Below are 20,000 nucleotides of genomic sequence, written 5' to 3'. Positions count from 1 at the left end.
ACTTCGTTCATATTTTGTGCAAGAAATAGTTGTAAAAATTTTAAATCCTTTTATGCGATGCCACTGCGGCCGCTGATGCCAGTTACAAAGAGGAATGGTGACCTGCGGCGACGTGAGCGCTGCTACTGCTCTGAGCACCGTGTGGGGACGAACGTCTGTACTCCACAAAGATTATTCATTCAATTCAATGTACTTAGATACACACACGGTGGATGCTGGCGTGTACCTTAAGTTCCTTCACGTAAATCCTCCCATGAACGTTCTACTCTCAAGATTTTCCAGTAAATAAAGAAATAAGTAAATAGTTCTCCTTGTGATCAGTTGTATTAGGCTAAGGAGATGAAATTTATTGTAGGATGAATTATTGCTCTTAAGTAAATAGATAAATAAATACTTGAAAAATTCATTCTCTTTTACAATTAATTAGATTTGATAAAGCTGAAAAGAAAAGTATTATATGAGGAATGATTCTAAGTAAATTAATGAATATATTAAGGGAGAAAAAACTCCCTCTACGATCATTTGTATTAGCTTAGGTTGGAAGAACTTATTATATGACGGAGGATTCAAGGTAAAATTTTATGGACGAGCCTCCTTAGAAGCAATTTACAAAGAAGCCAGGCAGGTGGTGATTGGCCGCGCCAGGTGATAGTGTGTCTCCAGTGTGCCGTGATTACAGTGTTTCGTCTACTGGCGGTGCGGCTGTGTGGCGGAACGCGAGTACCTGGAGAACTTACTTGTGATACACTGGTAGGTATAAACAGTATTTGCGGGACACAACACCAAAAGTAACACTGCTTCAACACGAGTTTTCACCATTTACTTTTTTCGTAATAACTGTATTTTTTAGTTATTTGTTTACGTATTTCTTTTCTTTATTTTACGTTAGCTTCGTCTTGTCTTTGTAAAGTAATACAGTGAAAAAGCCAGTTAACCAATGACTAATGCAGTCTGGTGGTCGAATGAAAAAAAAAAAATGCAGGACACTCCTTCCCTTTCCTGAACCCTCCCCTTCTGATTTACTTCCCACTGGACATCTTCCTTCCCCCCTCCTGGGTATTTCCCCCTTTGAGCCAACATTACCCTCTCACTCCTACATTAAACCGTTAACTTAATCTAACAGGGACCATAAATAACTGTGGTTTCAATAAGAGTTTCATCATAATACGCTGCCATCAAACCGAGGGTGAAATGACCGCATGGATTAATGTACATACGTATAGGTAAGAATCTATCATAAGAGCAGAACACTATACTCTCTCACCATCGCTGCTCCCCAAAGGCTCTAGTTGAAGAATGAAGATACTCGTGTTTTTAAAGGTATTTTTTTATGGTTCTGGTGATAGATTGGCAAAATTTCGAGTTTATTAAAAGGAAAAAAATGTCTTGAAAACTCGGCTAGTCGTCCCTGCGGGTTTGGAAAATTGTCGCGGTGAGAGAGCAAGGCGTTTCTGAATATAGGCGCAAATATCATGAGGGAAATGTCGTAATGAAAAAAAAAAATAGGGAAAAATCTCGAGGAATCTACTATAAGGAGAGATGTTAGAGGGGAGAAGGACGAGAGAGGAAAATTTCAAGGAAGTATCCATCATAGGGAGAAATGTTAGAGGAAAAATGCCATGGAGAAATCTATCATATGGAAAAAATGGAGGGGAAAAATATCTAGAAGGTGAAAGTGGAATCTGTCACGTGGAGAAACGCCATGGAGGGGAAGTGTCCAGAGGGGAATATGAGCCCTCATCGTGGGTGGTTTCCTGGTCTAGCGCCTCACCTTACCCCACTTACTGCAGGGGAAGCTCTGGCACCGATGCATTGTCTCCTCATTCTACCTTTTTTGGTGTAATTTTTATAATTTTTCATAAAAGTGTGAGTGTTCTTCCCAAATTATAGTCTAGATATGCAGAAGCTCATTTTATTCAACAGAAGAAGTCATGGCAGTTAAAGAGTTAAGAGACTGTAGTACAAAATATGGAAATTCTGAAAAAAAAACTAAGTGATTATGAGGAAAAAATTTAACTGCAAGAAAGAAAGCATAAACTAACAATATTCCTTCCTTAACTACACACTCTTTACTAATAAACTCCGACGTCTGCCTTCATACACACATGCATTCAGTTGTTTTCATACAGTAACTACATAATCACAGTATACAAGATGGACAATTTGTGCTTAATGGAACAACGCTACTCCTGATTTACGAGACAACTATTACAAGTCTTCCAGCGTGTGAAAACCTTGGGTGCTCGAACACTAATAAGATTCGTGGAAGTGCATGGGGCCAATTTTCTACCGCGGCACCTTGGTATCAGCTGTTGTCTCGCCCTTGTGTCTTGTCCGCGTCGTGTTTGTCCAAGTGTAGCCCAAAGTTGTACGAGTGACAGGAACAACAACGCCACTAATAACACGGTAATAACGATGACGACACGAAAAACAATAACTTCTACTACTACTACTACTACTACTACTACTACTACTACCACCCACCACCACCACCACCACCACCACCACCACCACCACCGCCGCCGCTGCTGCTGCTGCTGCTGCTGCTGCTGCTGCTACTGCTACTGCTACTGCTACTGCTACTACTACCACCACCACCACCGCCGCCGCCGCTGCTGCTGCTGCTGCTGCTGCTGCTGCTGCTGCTGCTACTGCTACTGCTACTGCTACTACTACTACTACTACTACTACTACTACTACTACCACCACCACCACCACCACCACCACCACCACCACCACCACCACCCTACTACTACTACTACTACTACTACTACTACTACTACTGCTGCTGCTGGTGTTACCTTATGGAATTGCAGCTAGCCATAAGAAAGAGAGAGAGAGAGAGAGAGAGAGAGAGAGAGAGAGAGAGAGAGGCAATAACTTGTTCCGTTCCCTCCTCGCCTTTTCGCCTCATGGTAGGTAGGCAGATCTGTGGGATGGTCCCGCAGTGGTGTCTGTTAGCGAGACGAGTATATCCTCCACACACACACTGCTACTGTCTGTCCTTCATATGGTTCAGCTGACGTGTTTGTGTGTGTGTTCCTGCCGCTACTGCCTTTGTGCTAACACCGCCACACCGCCTCAGCTTCACACACACACACACACACACACACACACACACACACACACACACACACACACACACACACACACACACACACACACACACACACACACACACACACACACAGTCCATTTCCCCTCACATGGCCGCCCCATCCCACACACGAGCCTCGTTATAACTAAGCTTATTATCTAGTCGAACAGGATAGTGGATGAACGAGTGTAAGAGGATTTAACGAAGGTAAACGAGGATGCACATGGGAGAAGTGGCAAAGGGAAAGAGGGTGAAGAGCCATAAAGTAGAGGGGACCAACTTGAGGGAGAGTAGAGTAGAGTAGAGAAGAGAAGTTAGACAGACAGACAAACAGACAGAGAGAGAGAGAGAGAGAGAGAGAGAGAGAGAGAGAGATTGTTTTACTTCTTGTTCACTCTTCCGTTTCGTTACTTACATCTTTAAGATTTTTTTTCATAGAGTAAGAAGGAAGAGAACGATGCACGCTTCTCTCTCTCTCTCTCTCTCTCTCTCTCTCTCTCTCTCTCTCTCTCTCTCTCTCTCTCTCTCTCTCTCTCTCTCTCTCTCACACACACACACACACACACACACACACACACACACACACACACACACACACACACATTTCATTGCAGCTTTAATCCCTCCTTTCATTAAGCTTACGGGGGACACTTAACACGGGATTACAACATGGCGGTGGGGTGTGGCACATGCCTGTGTATACACGGTCTATAAATACCACCTGTTTTAATGAATCCAGTATTAATCCGCCTACCAGAACCAATGTGCGAGTATCCCCCTGCCCTCCCAGGTGATAGACGCCACTAGTTAACCAAGCCACGGTACCTTCTCTGATACAAACTTGTGGTATTGAGGTAACAGAGATTAACCGTCTTATTTTTTTTTCTATAAGTAGCTGTATTTTTTTCACTTTTTTTTGCATTACTGGCTTTTTAATAGGTTTGGTTGGCTTTTTTGATATTAGAAGACATGACATTAAGCTCCTATTCTCTCATTTTTTTCCCTTCTTTTCCTTCCATGCTGAGATAAATCCTCTTATTCCGAGACCTTTTTTTTTTCTTTATAAATAGCTGTAATTTTTAAACACCTATTTTTCGCATTACGTTCTTTTGTATTAGTCAGTGTTAGCTCTTATATATTAGCAGAGACAATATTAATCTCCTATTCTCTCATTTTATTTTATTTTGTTTTCATATCGAGATTAATCGTCTAGACATTTTTTTTTTTTTCATTCTTTCTAAGTAACTAATTTTTAAACACCTATTTTTCGCATTACGTTCTTTTGTATTAGATTAAGTTAGCTCTTGTACATTAGAGGAGTCAATAATAATCTCCCATTTTCTTATTTTTTTTCTCTTCTTGTGCTTCCATGCAAAACATTTTATTAATCCTTCTTATTTTTATTAGTTTTTTTTTTTTTTTATGCGTATCCGTGTCTGAATCAGTGCAAAAATTTCCACGATGGTCTCAGCGTTGACAAAGGACAGCCATAGTAGTGAAAGATTAAAAGCTCCCTTACATTCTTCTTTTTATTTTCATTTCCCTTCCACTGATATTCATACCATCTTAGTGCAACATCCATCACCATCATCACCTCCCTGTGTTGGTCCCGGTGCTCTGAGAAGCTTTGTACTTCCTTTCATTACTGCGTTAATTTTTTACAAGGGTACATAAGTCACATGAAAATAATTAACTGTCTAATTATACGCCATTTTCTTTCTTTATCTTCTAACTTTTGAGAGAGAGAGAGAGAGACAGACAGACAGACAGACAGACAGACAGACAGACAGACAGACAGACAGACAGACAGACAGACACACACACACACACACACACACACACACACACACACACACACACACACACACACACACACACACACACACACACACACACACACACACACACACACACACACACACACACACACAAAGAAACAGTCCCACGGGAGGAATCAGTCTGCTGTCGTGTGCCATTCAAGCAGCGTTCAAGGAATCGTGCAGGAGGCGCCCGGACCGAGTGTGTGGCGGCAGGGGTTGAGGGGACGTGACTCGGGTCGTGATCCCTCGTGTCTGGTAATGTCTTAAGCTGGTCTCCTCTTGCTTTCCTGCTCTGTGAAGTATTAAGGTGCAAAACAGAGGGAATTGGTATCGATGTGAAGATATGTTTGTTGCTCAAGAAAGTGAAAGAAGATGTGTTTGTTGTTCTCTAGTTAATGTATTCGTAATGTTTTGCTTATTGATGTTTGGTTGTTGTGGAAGAAAATATGTGGCGCAGTACAAGTTTGTTTTATTGCGAAATTTCACTCCTATCTTGTCTGTTTGTTATTTTGTATGTTTCCTTATCTTTTTTTTTATTTCTAGGTTATACGAAAGGAAAATAGTTTACAACACGATAAAAAAGATATATTGTCATTAGTCTTAAGATTTATCGATTATCATGTTTGCCTGTTGTTCTTAATTTACTTTTAATATTTTTTTATGCTTGTCTTTATTGTTGCATTGTACAAGATGAATAGAAAGTTTATGAAGCAATACACACTTGTCTGTTATATGAAAATCTTTAGATAATCCTGTCCATCATTCTCTAGTCACACTCCTTTACTGAGAAGAATGCAGAATGTCTCAGTATATGAAAGAGAATCATATTGTCTATTGATCTGTAATCCAGTGTGTCTGTACTGTATGTTTTATCTGATTCCTGCACTGAATGTCGTGAATGAATGGAGAACAAAATGGTCAAGGAGAATGTTTAAATGAACACGACAGAGAATCTATGACCATTTGAAAGTTTATGCGTTTGATCAGAAATTACCTTATCTTGCTTTCTGTACATGCATGGTGTTGTATTATGTGTTCTGAATTGAATCTGACCTTGAATGTGTAAGGATGGATGCCTCTTTACATCAATGCTCGCTTTCAGAAGACTAAGGACACGTTAAACTCAGCATTTGTCTGTGTCTGTGTCTCCAATTCCGCAGATTTAGAGAATTTCAGCATTTGCATATCAAGACACCTTAGGAACTAAATTGGCAAATCTAATAGGATCTTATTTTTCCATTAGATTTTTAAAAAGTGGCAACTAAGAATGTATTTTGAATGGTTTCTTTCTTTCTTGCCTTGAGCCAGATTCTCTTATAAACCAAAAAACAAAACAAATGGCAAATAAATCAACGACTCGAGATAAACACCAGTACTTTCTTAATTTTTATGTCAGTTTTAGAAAATACAGCAAAATAAGTACCGAATTTTTCTTTGCCATGCTTACTAGTAGAAGGACGATCTTTGTTGGTACGGTCATAAACTATCAGTATTGTCATGAATAGAAAGACTGAAGTAGAATTATTGCGCGGACACACACACACACACACACACACACACACACACACACACACACACACACACACACACACACACACACACACACACACACACACACACACACACACACACACACACACACACACACACACACACACACACACACACACACACACACACACTCCCGGTAGCTCAGTGGTTAGAGCGCTGGCTTCACAAGCCAGAGGACCAGGGTTCGATTCCCCGGCCGGGTGGAGATATTTGGGTGTGTCTCCTTTCACGTGTAGCCCCTGTTCACCTAGCAGTGAGTAGGTACGGGATGTAAATCGAGGAGTTGTGACCTTGTTGTCCCGGTGTGTGTTGTGTCTGGCTGTCTCGTCAGAGACTGCAGCAGATCAAACAGTGAAACACACACACACACACACACACACAGAGAGAGAGAGAGAGAGAGAGACGTACATAAGCAAAACATATATACATAATGGATGTTGAAGAATCTAATCATGCAAGAAAGTTTTTATGCAAGCGTTCACCACATGACCCCATGCGCGTGTGTGTGGGTGCCAAGGTGACGTGCTTCGCGGAAAGGAGTTCCGTCACAAGTGGCGGACGTAACCCTCATCTATCATAACGGGTCGCTATGCAAACACCACTGCAATATATTTTCAAGTTTTATCCGAACTTCGATGGCGGGGAGCGTGATCAGCATACCGTAGTGCCTGTCGCCGTGCCGCCACCTGGTGCTGCTCCTGGCCACTCACTCCCTGCCACGCGCTCCTAAATGATTTGCCATTGCCATTATCTTCATTTTGGTCTCCTATCCCTATTCTTAGCTTTTTATTACCCTCAGTACGTATTATTGTTATTATTCTTGTTCTTTTGTTGTTGTGTCTTCGTCAGTTTTTCTTTCTGATTCGTCGTATTTATTTATGTATTTATTTATTACTATTGTTATTTTTTTTTTTAAGTGTTGACAGGGCGTGGAATTACTTGCAGAATAAATTGGTGTGACGTGTCTGGTGTGGCGAGGGATGCTTCATGAAGAGGATTTAGTGCGGAAGTCAGTTTCATTCGTAAGCTATCTAATATTTCCTGCATTAAGTCAGTCATTCAAACAGTAAAAACGCAGGAACTGTAAATTGTTTGAAGCTACAAGTATTATTATTCTCCTGAAATGTGGAACTGACAAGGTTTGCGATCCGTGATGAGCAGTCGTGAATGGACGCAGCTGGAAAGGCAATTCCCTAGTTTTCTGAATTGTCGAAGGAATAGATGCAAGAATATCCAGCCAGACACATGACGCTTCGGCCACTGAACACCAGGCTGGAGGGACACAAGCAAGAGTCTGAGACACCACTGGAGGCTGTTTGTCGCCTCATCTCCATGTCCTCTCTGACGCTGGCGTGGTGCCTCATTGACATGTTGGAGCAGCTCAATCTGCTTTGTGAGTGTGAGGTGTGTGTGTGTGTGTGTGTGTGTGTGTGTGTGTGTGTGTGTGTGTGTGTGTGTGTGTGTGTGTGTGTATTCACACCATCAGGTCAAACCAAACAGGTCAAAAATGAACACTGTCTAAATCTCACTTGTGTTGGACAATAATTAAGGTGATAACTCTGAAATGTATTACCAGTATTTCTATTTTCTTTTGATTTCTAGTGCCACTCCTGTTGTCTATCGTTTAGAGGAAAAATTTAGTATTATCTTCTTCACTCTGACATGTCTTCTCACTTTTTTTCACTGTTTTCAAATTTCTTTACTATGAAATGTTTTGTGCTTGTCGTGGTGTTTTCTTCAGAACACCCAAGATCAAAATGGAGTCCCTCTGTACCACCGACAACACCCGTGTCTGTGTTCACACCACGCCTGTTAAGACCTTCCTTATTAGAATTTATTCATATGTGATCTTGTGGTCGTTGCATAAATGAACTGAATCATTTAAATTCTGCTACACTCGCTATGTTTTTTTTTTTTTTTATTTATTTATTTTTTTTTTGTCTGTTTGTTTTTCTTGACTCTAATACATTTTGTGGGTTTTCAACTAGATGTATTGTGGGCCCTAAGATTATTACACAAATTTGCTATCAGAATCACCATCCAGCGTTACGTGTGACCTTCCTTTCAGCCACCACATTTATCCACAATTTTTTATGTCACGCGTATCTCAGCAGGTGCCAAAACCTATACTTTGATCCTCTCTCTCCCGTTATAATGTAAGATGCCTTGTGCAAAGACACTGGCGGAGCGTAATAATATATACTGATGGCTGCCTTTAATTTAGCTTTCTTAACGTGTGTGTGTGTGTGTGTGTGTGTGTGTGTGTGTGTGTGTGTGTGTGTGTGTGTGTGTGTGTGTGTGTGTGTGTGTGTGTGTAGAAGTACGCTACGGCAGAATCTGAAAATATTCTCATTCACTAACTTTTTGGTTTCAAGAAAGGCACATTTGTGAACTTGAACAGTCTTTATGAACTGATACATGTCTTAGCACGTTATCTTTAGAGGCAGGACACATGTAATTATTCTATTTAACCTTTCATATATTATGTATTTGCATTCACATCACATTTCATTGAGTATGATGCAGTAGTCTTGAGTTTTTCATTCCTCGATCAACACTTTCACTACTGAGGTTTCATTTCAACTTGATAAAATGGTCTTTGTGCAGATTTGTATCATGATTTTAGAAAGATGACACGCACTACCCAGGTCATCGAACGTGCAATACATTTTTTTTTAAGTGCATGAAATTGAATGTTTTGTGTATTTAGATTGCTTAAGGCTACTGAAATAGGTTAAACGTCATTAGCAGCCACGGGAATAAGAGGAAAATTATTTCGCTATGTACTCTTGCTTAATCCAGTTTTCCTCATACTTATAACAAACGCAGAGTATCACAACATAGTCACGAGCAGCAGTGGAGTAACCTAACGTACTTATCTCCACTGTTTGCGTGTAGCACTTTTCCTTGATTCTTATCTACTGCGAATCTTTCCATTGTCTTGCTTTGTGAGGATATCGCCAGCGGGATCCGAGGTTGAGAGAGAAGGTAAACACAGCGGCAGTGAGTGCAGCAGTAATGGACCTCTGATCTTGAATCTCTGCCTTCTATTTCCTTTAATAACATCGCGTCTCGTTTTCCATTATCAGGCAGCAATGCGTAATTAACTAACATTCATGGCATCATCATGTATGCAGACAAGGGGGACTAACTTATTGAAGCTGCCTTTATGTTATGACTACCGTATCGTATTGAGGTTTGCTGTAGATGGAACACACTAACAGCAGACAAAGATTGGTACAGAAGCTTAAACTTGGGATTTGTTTTGTGATGCGTTAGAATAAAGGAAGTTGAGCCTGAGGGTATGACTGAAAAGCAAGAAATTAAATATAGTCGCTAGAGTTTCAACCCCTTCGATAGCTCAGTTGGGAGAGCGGTGGACTGTAGTTGGTTCGGAAAAGCAGATATCCATAGGTCACTGGTTCGAATCCGGTTCGAAGGATAACTATTTTCTAAGACCTGCCTTGTGTCTATAGATCATACAGCATTATAGTCTCCATGTCTTCTTATATTCCTGTATAATGTCTCTTCTACTCAAATTATAGTCGGAGATAAGACTAATAAGGAGAGACTGCTGTGCTGTGTTTGCGTGGCGTGAGTATTTCTCTATATTGCGGATCTCACCAGAAAAACCTGCAGAAATGAGGTAATGAGTACATCAGGTATTTTTGTTCTGGGCAAGGTGTTAGGGAAGACGAAGGATGACAGAGGCCCTAACAATTCCTTAACGATGGGAAGACCAAAATATAGGATGGTGAGATGTGATAAAGATGTAGTTTGTCGAAGAATGTAAGAGAGAGAGAGAGAGATTGAAAAAAAAAAAAAAACAGAAATACGAATCAAAACAGAGAACCAGATCCAAACAAACAATCAGAACCGATGGACGGAATGCCAAACACGGTGACAGACAGACGGACAGACGGGTGGAGGACAGATAGACGGATAGAGACAGATCACTGCACCGTATAGAGAGAGGAAATGGATGATGGGGCAAGAGACAGTGTTTACAGAGAGATCACACCAGATAATGACATTTGCATAAAACAACATCAATTCTCTTTTTTATTTCACACTTTGCATCACAGATTGGATTACGGAGGGAGCAAGGGAGGCAGAGAGAGAGAGAGAGAGAGAGAGAGAGAGAGAGAGAGAGAGAGAGAGAGAGAGAGAGAGAGAGAGAGAGAAAAGAGAGAGACGGCAGACAGGCAGCCGGAATGAAGAAAATGCTGCTTCAAAACAAACTAACGAAACAGGAGGGAAAAATTCGTGTAGCGCAGCGAATTTTTTTTATTTATTTATTTTTTTTTTTTAACCCGAAAGAAGAGGAAAAAATATATTGAAATCCAGGCATATTTTAACAACCATACACACACACACACACACACACACACACACACACACACACACACACACACACACACACACACACAAATTAAAATAAATAAATAAACAAATAAATCATCTTCCCCTTCTCTGAACCTAGACCAAACTGAAAATAAATTCGCACTGAAACGCAAGGGTACTCTTTACCATTAATCCTAAAATACTCTTCTAAATCGCAAATTACCTGCTAAGTGAATCAGTGAGCAGTGAGGTGGAGGGACCAAGCGAATGAGGACGAGGACCACCGGATTGGGTGAGGGGGGGATAATAATAACCAGCCAGATGCATAATTGGTCGGCACCGCAGCGAACACGGCGCCGCCATGTAACAGCTGCAACAGGGCAGTGACAGCTGGGGATTACTGTATGAGAGGGGAAGTACTGGAGTGGGATGACAGTAGAGTGGGGAGTGAGTAGGGCAACAACAGTAGGACAAGAGTAAAATGAGTTAGAGGGGATGCAGAAGGGCAGTGGTGGTGGTGGTGGTGGTGGTGGTGCAGAAGTGTGAGAGCTGCAGGAGTAGTGTGTGCGGTGGTTGTAGTGAGGGAAAGAGAGGATTGTACAGTATAGAGGGTTAGAAACTGAGGAATAGATTCAGAAGAGGAATGTATATCGGAATTTATTCAATAGTCTTAACCCCTTCAATACTGGAACACATTTTTACCACGAGTTTTTTTGTGTGTGATTAGACTATTATTAACATTGATAAGGATATATAGAGGTCAGGAGATTGATGGCCACAGTTTTCGCTATTTTATTTCCATAAGTTTCTGAAGCTGTATAAAGTCGCCAAATTATTAACCAGAATATATATGGAAACGCGTCATGGTACTGAAGTGGTTAAGAATTAGTATCTATATAGGATATAAAGAAAAGAGCAGCAGATTTGGAAGTAGATTATATATATGTAAGACTTAAGGGAAGTACAGTTGATAAAAAGGAATAAACAGAAATATGGCAACGAAAGAGAAAAGAAGAAAGGCGAATGAAGATAGGACAGTAGAAATATAATAGGTCAGTCGAAAAAGAAAAGGAATTATATACGCATAAAATTAAGAGGAGAAGTACAGTTGATAAAAGGGAAGTAAACGTAAATATACCAACAAAAGGGAAGAAATGAAAGGCGAATGTAGATAGGACTGCAGAAAAGAATAGGTCAGTCGAAAAGGAAAAGTAAAACACGACTTTCAGCAATGGAATAACAGAATAGAGTAATAACAGAACAATGGGAAGGGGAACAGCGTAGGACACTTGAAATGGAATACGTTACTGGAAAGGGAAATATGTATAGGTAGCAGAATAGAGAGATGAGGGAGATTTTAGTCGTGATAAGATATACGAGGATATCTTATAAATGTGATTGCTGAACCAAACGTGAAATTATGACTGGAAAAATGAATTGCAAGGACAAGGAATAGGAGCAGTAAATGATAACCATAGGGCTAGTTCCACAGTCATCCTTTTTTCGTTTACTAGCTAACCAACAAAAGTCCTTCAGCCGTGATCAAGTTCCACAGTCGACTATCCTCACTACTTTTGGTTTGGGAGCGTACCAAAAACAGAACTGGTAAGGTGATTTTGCCAGTACCTCAGTCTTTTTGTAAGCTATACACAAACGCTTCCTTTGTTGGTAAGCTCCCGAACAAGTATAAGACTAAATCTAGCCCGTAGTGAGCCAGGTGTGATGTGACCGGGTAGTGATGTGTCATGGGGACGAAATGCTTGCTACTAAGAAAGTGATGCCATTATTGTTTGGACATATAATTAAGGTTAGCAATGAGGATGAGGATGAATAACAGTGTTCTATGTAAATTTAACTAAAGAAGGTTTTTTCTTAATAGTTTAAACTGAAACCATTCCTGTCGTGATGAATTCCTTTAAAATAACAAAACATAACGAAGCATAGTAAAAATTTTGTACGCTAAATGTTCAAGGGCTTAACCCCTTCAGTACTGGGACACATTTTTATCTTGAGATTTGTGTACGATTAACCACATTGACATTAGGAAGGGTCTATGGAGATCAAAAGATTAATGGCCACAGTCTTCACTATTTTAATCCCCACATAAATTTCTAAAGCTGTATAAAATCACCAAATAGTAACCATGGAAATATGGAAACGCGTCATGGTACTGAAGTTTACACAGAGAATACATACAATCTACAAATAATTAAAACAACGAACCAATAGAGGAATATCAAATGAAGGAGGACTAAAATGTAATATAACCCAAGAACAAAAGGTACAACTTAACGACAGCGAAGTGGATTGGGGTGGTGGTGACAGTGTACAACAAACAGACGGAGTGGATGAGCAGCGGAGTGGGAGTAATTTAAAGGCGCGGTTCATTAGTTATAAGGTTCCAACAGAGTAGAAACCTCACTGTTATAAATATTGACGTTAATGAGATGCATTTTATTTCCGCGTTTCTTTTGTTCTCCCTTTTTTTTCCATTTTCGCCAGATTCGCTTTCACCGTTTAAAAGAGAAGAGTGGAGGAGAGGGAAGTGTGTGTGTGTGTGTGTGTGTGTGTGTGTGTGTGTGTGTGTCGGTGTGTGTCGGTGTCTTTCTTTTATCCCTTAGATGTTTTCGTGTGCTAAGAGAGAGAGAGAGAGAGAGAGAGAGTCAGAATACCTTAGAATACAAAGTCACACATTAAACATAAAGAAAGGAATAACAATACCATATATTGAAAAAAGAAAACAGGGAAGGCCAGTCATTATTTTAACTCATAAATTTGCATTCATCTCAATACCACAGGCGATTCACGGACCCAAATGCCCACTCAGCCAGCCCACTCCCTTCCCTCTTCACACCACTCGGCCACTCCACTAGTACAACTCTATCATGCCTCTCAATCTTCCTCGCCACTCCACCAACCCTCCCCTGTCCCTCCCAAAACCACTCCACATGCCCCCTCTCCATCTTCTATTCCCCGCCCACTCCTGCCCATCCACTCCTCCCTGTCATCAGCCACCTATCCACACCCCTTCCCGCTGCCCGTCACCGTCCTCCAAGTCTCCCCACACGCAAGATAAAACTATGATAATAACGTGTGCCGCGTTATGCAAACCAATTTACACGAATTAAGCGCTCCAGCCAACCATCACGAAGTCATACGAATTCGGACCGGCTCCTCTATCGTCGTTCATTTGCATGGGAATGAGCTCGTCAGGCGTGAGACAAATCCATATTGACAGTCGGTACCTCTGTCAAGGGATATTACCGAACAAAAATCATGCATGTTTTATATTAGTTGAATTTTGTGAAAACTATTTTGTTTCCATTACGGTTTACTTTTGTTCGTCGCTTCCCTTGAGAGATTTGAAGCGAAGGGTAAGTGTGAAATAGTGTTTGTATATGTATAAGAATTCATGGTTGTTATTATTTTTTTTGTCAGTGTTATTATATTTAATCGCGAGTTTAGTCTGGTAGAGAAGTACTAAATGTTTTTGAGAGGCACCGCGTCAGCCAGCACCAGGTGAGGCTTCATCTTATTCGAAAATCATTTCACTGATGGCTATTCTAAATTCGCAAGTATTTCAACATTTTCCAGCACCAGTGATATCTGGCGGTCTAGTCTAGAAGTGTACGAGTATGTAACAGCTGGAGGCCCTTCATTGATGTTCACTAGTCTAGGTGTTATGACGACATCCTCGCAACACCTTGCAAGCCTGGTTTTGTGTCATTGTGTTGTGTGTGTTCTTAGGTGTCACCTCTGAATACTAGAGTTTTGGGAGCATCCTGTCTTTTAAAAGAATCAGTGACACAAGAGAGGCACGCACTTCAAAACTGTGTGTTGCCTTTCTGGATCACCGATGCACTACTGGATATATTCTTACAAACCAAAAGTTTTATTGGTGTAATTTTGTTAATAGTGAGACTTGAAATGGCACGTTTTCGCGGCGGAAGGCAATGGATACTACAGTCAATCTCTCTCTCTTCTCTCGGAATTATTTAGCATTTCATTACCTACATTTAGAACACAAAAACGTGTAACACAAAGCTTGGCATTTTAAAGATGCGGAGACAAGTATACACAATAACTTAAGCACATGTAAAGAAATCTCTCCGTGGACTCCGCGTTATGTACAATAAAGTTGATTAAAACACATTCTTTCGGCAGATGTTTAAGCAAGGCACTGCATTTCGTTGAGGTTACCTCCGAGCTCTCTCACTGTGTGTGTGTGTGTGTGTGTGTGTGTGTGTGTGTGTGTGTGTGTGTGTGTGTGTGTGTGTGTGTGTGTGTGTGTGTGTGTGTGTGTGTGTTAGTCTGTGTGTGCGTGCAGAAGACGTGGCTAAAGTATTGCCATTAATCGTTGTTTCGGGAAATTAACCTTGGCAATACATCACGCATATTTCAGCGTTTGGTGTTGCTCGATACCATCACAAACACACACAAACATAAAAAAAGTCGTGTACATTGCCATTTCGTATTGTTAATGGCGCCCACCGCGGCACGGCAGCGCTACAATCCTGTCAGGAAATGATTCTTTGAAATTTGCGAGAGCAGCACGTTAAATCTGTATTTTATATTAATTCTAGTCTGCTTAAACTTACTCGCCGTGTCTGCACGATCGGCATAATAATTTCGACGAACTAGGTTTTCAATCAGAGACAAAATTACATAATTACAAATTTGGTCTAGTTTATTGGGCGTTGACATAATCCAGTCACCCTCTCGGGGCGCTTTGTGTCCCCGCCTGCCAGGCCTTATCGACACGTGCTGCCTCGCTGAAAAAAAAAGTAAATAATAAGGATAATGATGAAAATTAAGAGTGGAAAATAAAAGGTGTGCCGGCTGCCCCACCATTAGCGAGCCTCGGCCATAACGCTGAGCTCTAAAACTCGCCGTATTTGCTTTATCACGTTGGACTAATACAATGTCGTGTTCCCCTCCCCGGGGCGGCGCCGTCTCCCGCCCCAACAGCTATGAGTGAATATGTTGACAGATGATGTGTTTATATATGTGTGGTAATTTATGATGGGTAGGCGTATATATATAGCCTGGGGTACAAAAGTCATACAAACATACGAGGTAATTTGCAAATGTTTATGTGTATGGAGTTTGCATGAGTCAATGCATATTTATGCCCTGAATGTACACAGTGATATTTTTTTGTTGTTATTTTCTAAATATTGACGTAGATGAGTTGAGGGCAGAAGATGTGGCTTTATTTTTCGTCATTGTCAGTGTGGCCAGTGGATATCATGCCACGCCAGTGCGAGCGTTGCCATTGTAGCGGTTGTTCGCGGTGCTGACTTTGATGTTGTGGAGGTTTTGCCGATAGGAGGAAAGCCTGATGAGCAAAGAAAACGTACACGTCTGTAATTAGTTTTTGCTCCTTTCTATTCATTAACGTGTTTACTAGTGCTACCATGTTGTTGTCGTTGTTGTTCTTATTATTGTTGTTGACTGCAGATTTATCGATCGGAAAAAAAATTCATAGTAAAAAAAAATCATAATTATCTCAATTCTTTTCATATTTCCACTATCATTGTTGTTGCTGTCATCATCATCGCCTGAGTTTTGCTGATCAGGAAGCCAAATTCAGTTTCTATACAGTAAAGCAACCACGCTGAGCAAAGAGCCAAGCCTGTCCAGAGAGCAGTGGACGTAACACCTCCACTCTAGCCCGTCCCGTCCTTCCATCCGTCCGTCTACCCACTAGCTCATCCGTCCGTCCGTCGCCCTCGCCCCGTCATAAATACTCCATTGTAAGATACATGAATCCAATTAATTCGTGGCACAGCAAACCGGTCCCTTCTCTTTATTACGTTGGAGCAATTCACTTCCCTTCTCCTCACCTCACTCCACTTCCCTCTCACTTCTCACCCCTGTCGCATATTTTATATCTGACGATCGTGCAGGGGTGAGGGGACGGAGGGTAATGGGGGAAGGAGAGGGTTGAGTGCCCCCTCCTGCCGTCCCTCATTCCTGTGTATCGTTGGCATCACGGCCGGGAAAAGATGAACCCTAGCTGGTGGTCTGCATCCCTCTGACTTTAATTTACCAGCTTCTCGCTTCCCTGCTTGACTCTTGCCTGCTTGTCTCCCTATACCTGCCTGTTGGTTGGCCTGCGTGGCTCTTTAGAAGGCTTGTGTGTGTGTGTGTGTGTGTGTGTGTGTGTGTGTGTGTGTGTGTGTGTGTGTGTGTGTGTGTGTGTGTGTGTGTGTGTTTGCATGCTTGTTTGTGTGTATATCTGCTTACCTGTACATGTTATTTACCAGAAGGACAGTAATAAAACACAAACAGAGATGGAAAAAAGAGATAAACAGCATAACTTCAGACACACACACACACACACACACACACACACACACACACACACACACACACACACACACACACACACACACACACACACACACACACACACGTACACAGATGGCCGGTGCAGTCTGCTAATATTTGTGCTGGTGAAGGCCATGATGAGCACGTGAAACATGAAAGCGACGGCAGCGAAAAAGAAGGGTAAAAAATAATAATCACGCACCCAGAAATGGAAAAATGCGAATGACACCCAGATTTTCCATCACTCACGTGGGAGGCAATGACGCAGACTGGCTCTTTGGTACCGTGCTTAACTCTCCTCTTAATAGTTGCCTGTTCGATCCTGACTCATGATGATTTTTTTTTTCTTTAGAGAGAGAGAGATGGTACCCAGCATTGTGATAAAAATGAATGAATTAAAGATACAAAACTACAACAGTCTGACGAGGAAAAGGAATATATACAAATGGAACTTTTTTTTTTTTTTTTTTTTTTTGACATGACAAATATTAAGGTAATTAAGTAAGTAAGGAAGTGATGTATATGAATTTCGGCATATGACAGAGAAAAGAAACACACACACACACACACACACACACACACACACACACACACACACACACACACACACACACACACACACACACACACACACACACATGCGTCGTCCATTCATCTTTTTTTTTTTATTATTAATTTCCATTGTGTTCTTGCAATCAACATCTTGGTTTGCTTTACTCGTTACGTTGTTTTCTTTTTACTGTATTTGATTTGGCAAAGTCAGATTAAAAAGACAGGAAGGCATTGATTCTAAAATAGAGTGGCAGATGATTGGAGTAGACTCTGTAATCAAGTTGCTATTACTGAGTCACTTACGAAATTGTGTTAAACTGTCAACGTCTTCTATCACCCGCTCTCTTGTGTCACTGTCCATTCACGCACATAATCTTCCAAAGTCATGTGATTTCCAAACATTTTTGTCATACACTTCCGTACCCTTCCATACTCTCATTCTGTTACCCTACATATACTATTCTCATACAATTCAATCAATTTATCCCTATACCATACTCTCCTTCCTTCATCTTACATCCACTATTTATATGTAATACCAACCTTACCGTGCCACACTTCCTCATTACCGTACCCTGTAATGGCTGTCCATTCTCTAACACCACCACAAACCTATAATATCCACACCTTTCCACCCTCACACTCACTATCGTAACTCATTCATTCCCCACCCTTGCTATCCACGCCCCTACAGATCTGGCATTTCCAAATCTATATCCCCTCTGCCACTCGCACTGCCTCTACTAATCCCTCCACGGAACACATGACCACATCCCTCCCCACCACTGCATTGATATCCGCCCCTCCATCGCAGCACATCAGTTACAAGCATCAGTAAGCTTAGCAAATCTACAGGTGATAAAAAAATATTTGGACGGTAGTTGAATTCTGCGGGAAAAAAGTATTATGGATCTGGTTTTATGTTTGAGAATGAAGAATAAGGAAATGAAAGTATATTTATTAATTTGGTGATTAAAAGATGATGAGAACGTGATTCAAAAGAAAAGAGTGAAACTTAACTCTGCTAAAAAAAAAAGATAAAGATAAAATGCAGGAATATTAAAGTATTATGGATAGGGTTTTATGTTTAAGAATGAGGAATATGTGAAAGTGTGAAAGGGAATGAAAATCTGTCGTTAAATTTAATGATAAAAGGATGATAAGGGCGTGATTCAAACGGAAAGATTGAAACTTAATTTTGTCGAAAAAAGCAGGAAAATGAAAGTACTGTGGCTAAAGTTTTGTGTTTAAGAATGAAAAATATGTGAAAGTTTTTTTTATGTAAAAGAGAGAACTACCAAGAGCAAAAAAATTAATATTAGAAAAAAAAGGCCCACTTGACTCGTAGTCTCCATAAAAGAAACAAAAGTATGTGTGTGTGTGTGTGTGTGTGTGTGTGTGTGTGTGTGTGTGTGTGTGTGTGTGTGTGTGTGTGTGTGTGCGTCATAGTTTTGTGGAATGAAAATGTGTCGGTGAATATGGCGATAAGGAGATGATAAGAAGGGGATTCAAAGGAAGAGATTGAAACAACTCTGCTGGAAAAAACAAATCAAGAATATGAAAGTATTATTCCATGTTTAAGAATTAATAATAAGTGAAAATGTGAACGCGAATGGAAGTCTGTCGATAAATTTGGTGATAAAAAGAGGATGAAAACGAGATTCAACAGAAAAGAAGAAAAAGACTAGGACATTGTACAGTGCCTCATCTTGCCTCTTGCCCCTCGTGATGGACGGGTGCGAGGTATCCCACTTAAGTATACATCGCACTGATAGATATTCACACAGATCTGCATGACTGTTTGAATGCCACAACCTTTATAGACGACGAGAAGTATAGTGTTACGTGTCAGTTGATGAAAAATAAAAGGTAAAATCTACTGTTTTAAAGATCAGAGGTTGGAGAGTTGCAGTGTATCATTGCTGAAGTTCATCCACGTGTCTGTTTCAAATTTAAGAAAGATATAAAAAAATGTAAACATCTTCTATCAGTAACAATGTGGATTCGCTCCTAGATTATATTATCTTTTAAAATTAAGTACAAGAACATTATATTACTAGGACAAATGATATTATTTTAGTATAGATAAAAATTGGGAAGCTTGTCAGATGTATGCATCGTTTGAAGAAATGCCACTCATGTTTTTTTGATGTTAGCGAAGAAAGAAATGGGTAAGATGCAGTGAATGACACTAACAGAATGTTGGTTTGTTTTAGAGAGAACCTAGAATATGTAAAGATGGACACTCTCTCTCTCTCTCTCTCTCTCTCTCTCTCTCTCTCTCTCTCTCTCTCTCTCTCTCT

The 20,000-nt window shown here is 40.7% G+C and overlaps 1 protein-coding gene and 1 non-coding gene across 4 annotated transcripts in view; one reads left to right on the top strand and one right to left on the bottom strand.

The window, feature by feature from the left end:
• The window catches only part of LOC123504138, a 264,226-nt gene that overhangs the window by 106,558 nt on the left and 137,668 nt on the right, over positions 1–20,000 (bottom strand). The window lies entirely within an intron of this gene.
• Trnay-gua lies at positions 9,819–9,910 on the top strand. The gene is given in 2 exon segments: positions 9,819–9,855; positions 9,875–9,910. It is a non-coding gene; the product is annotated as a tRNA-Tyr (tRNA).

Source organism: Portunus trituberculatus, chromosome 15 (genome assembly GCF_017591435.1).
Source record: "Portunus trituberculatus isolate SZX2019 chromosome 15, ASM1759143v1, whole genome shotgun sequence".
Lineage (NCBI taxonomy): Eukaryota > Metazoa > Arthropoda > Malacostraca > Decapoda > Portunidae > Portunus > Portunus trituberculatus.
Note: the sequence above shows the minus strand (reverse complement) of the source record. Positions and strands in the feature narration are given on the sequence as shown.